Below are 2,728 nucleotides of genomic sequence, written 5' to 3'. Positions count from 1 at the left end.
AAACATCTCTGATAAATAGAGGACAATTAATAAAAGAGAGGCTTCAAATGGAGCACTATTTTCATATGTGGTGTGGCAGTAGTTCATGAAGTAGTTTTCAATGGTGCAGCTTTATATGCTTATATTGACAGCATTGTACTTAGCTTCTAGTTACCTTCTGGTGCAGAATATTTTTTGACTTTTTAGTAATAGCCATTCTCACTGGCATGAAACACTATCTCTTTGTGGTTTTGAATTACATTTATCTGATGATTAGTGATGTTGGGCATTTTTTCATATGTTTGTTGTGTATTTCATGTGTATGTCTTCTTCTGAAGTGTCTGTTCATGTCCTTTGCCCACTTTTTCAGTGTTGTTTTTGCTTGTAAATTTGTTTAAGCTCTTTACAGATTCTGAAAACATATTAGACCTTTGTCAGATGCATAGTTTGCAAATATTTTCTCCCATTCTGTAGGTTGCCTGTTTACTCTGTTGACAATTTATTTGCTGTGCAGAAGCTCTTTAGTTTAATTAAGTCCCATTTGTTTATTAATTTATTTTTTGCAGTTACTTTTGGCATCTTTATCACAAAATCTTTGTCAGGTCCTATGTCCAGAATGGTATTGCCTAGGTTATCTTCCATGGTTTTTATAGTTTGAGATATTACGTTTCAGTCTTTAATCCATCTTGAGTTGATTTTGGTATATGATGTAAGGAAGGGGTCCAGTTTCAATCTTCTGCATATGGTTAGACAGTTATCCCAGCACCATTCATTGAACAGTTGGCCCCTTCCCCATTGCTTATTTTTGTCAAGTTTGTCGAAGATCAGTTGGTTGTAGGTGTGCAGCATGATTTCTGGACTCTGTATTCGGTTCCATTGGTCTATGTGTCTGTTTTGGTACCAGTACCATGATGATTTGGTCACTGTAACCTTGTAATCTAGTTTGAAGTCGAGTAATGTGATGCTTCCAACTGTGTTCTTTTTCCTTAGGATTGCCTTGGCTATTCTGGCTCTTTTTTGGTTCCATGTCATAAAATAGTTTTTTCTAATTCCGTGAAGAATGCCGTTGGTAGTTTTAAAGGAATAGCATTGAATCTGTAAATTACATTGGGCAGTATGGTGATTTTAACAATACTAATTCTTCCTCTCTGTGAGCACGGAATGCTTTTTCCTTTGTTTGTGTCAACTCTGGTTTCTTTGTGCAGTGTTTTGAAATTCTTGTTGTAGAGATCTTTCGCCTCTGTGGTTAGCTGTATTTCTGGGTATTTTATTCTTTTAATGGCTATTGTGAATGGGATTGTGTTCCTGGTTTGACACTCCAGTTGGATGTTGTTGTTGTATAGGAATGTTACTGATTTTTGTACAGTTATTTTGTATCATGGCTACTGTTACTAGTACTTGTTTTCTCTAATCAACACTGCTGTTTTTTAAGTTTTTATTTTATTTTAAAAAATGGAATGCTTTACACATTTTCATGTCAGCCTTGCACAGGGGCCATGCTGATTTTCTCTTACCATTCCAATTTTAGTATATGTGCTGCCGAAGTTAGCACAACACTGCTTCTTATGGGTGTATCATCACATCAAAAATACAAGAGTTCTGCAGGAGAGATTGGAAAATCAGTCCCACAGGGATGTGGAGGGGAAAGGGAAGAATGCAGGCAACAGTGCATTGAATCCATCACTTACTCCCCCCAACTTTCCAAGATCTGAGAAAAAACCAATCTCTTTATAAAAAGGTGAATGTGGCAAAGTAGAAAAGTCTGGATAGCATGTCAGAGATGGAGATATGTCTCCTACATGGTATCTAAGGCAAGCTGGTCAGAGTCTGTCATTTGTTCTTCTAGGGGAATCTATGAGGTCTCTAAGGTTCCTGGCTGGGTCCTCGAAGCTTACCTGTATATCCCAAATAGCCTTAGCTCTCTGCGTTGTATTTACTTGTAACTACATCACATTAATATGGTCATCTGTTACCGTCACATCAACAAATTCAAAGCCTCCTCATGTATCATGTAATCACTATGTACTGTGCATTTTCAGCACAGGAATAATGTTGTTCTCTTTAATTTCCTGGACTCAACAAAAGAATGACTCAATCAGAAAGAAATTCCACTTTGCATATGGTTAAATAATGCCTCAGAGATTTTCCCAACAGAAGAGAACAATGGAGTCTTGGCTCCTAAACACTGACATTCACCTGCTTTGTTTCCTATAAAAACTAGGCCAGGCTCTGTGAAATGGGCTGGCCAATGTTGTAACAGCTGTAAGACCAGCTTCTCCACTGTGAGTCTACACAGTGCCTGGAGTCAGAGGAAGGACACTTAATTTAAATAACCTGTCCATCAAACTTTGATTCTAATTATTTTTGTCTCTAATTATTTTCTCTGTTGGTATATTCTGAGATCCAGAAATCGCCTGTCTATGTACTTGCTTTTTTGAGAAAGACAAGAGCTTGCATTTATGTAAAAAAAAAAAAAGTAAGGACAATAACTCTCACATTTCAAAATTTGCTTTCTAATACACAAAAATATATTAGGGGAACTAAGGTTAAGATTCTTTATCTTATTGTAATGAGATTCTAAGATGACTCAACTACCTTTAGTCTTTCTTAATGAGGAATCACAGTGATTTTTGAGGGAGGGTCTACTTTTCTTAAGATGCCTGTGGAGCAGGAAGTTAGCTATGCAGGAAATAGGAAAAAGGGAGGGATAGAAATGTTAGTGATTTCTGGCTACTGGACACATCCAGTT

General features: G+C 36.9%; 1 non-coding gene across 1 annotated transcript; it reads right to left on the bottom strand.

Annotated features, from left to right (window-relative positions):
- Nucleotides 1-1,425: 1,425 nt before the first annotated feature.
- LOC112629496 lies at nt 1,426-1,531 on the bottom strand. Its single transcript, XR_003120609.1, has one exon. It is a non-coding gene; the product is annotated as a U6 spliceosomal RNA (small nuclear RNA).
- Between the last annotated feature and the right edge of the window lie 1,197 nt (nt 1,532-2,728).

This window comes from Theropithecus gelada, chromosome 7b (genome assembly GCF_003255815.1).
Source record: "Theropithecus gelada isolate Dixy chromosome 7b, Tgel_1.0, whole genome shotgun sequence".
NCBI lineage: Eukaryota > Metazoa > Chordata > Mammalia > Primates > Cercopithecidae > Theropithecus > Theropithecus gelada.
This window is presented reverse-complemented; position numbering and strand designations above follow the sequence as displayed.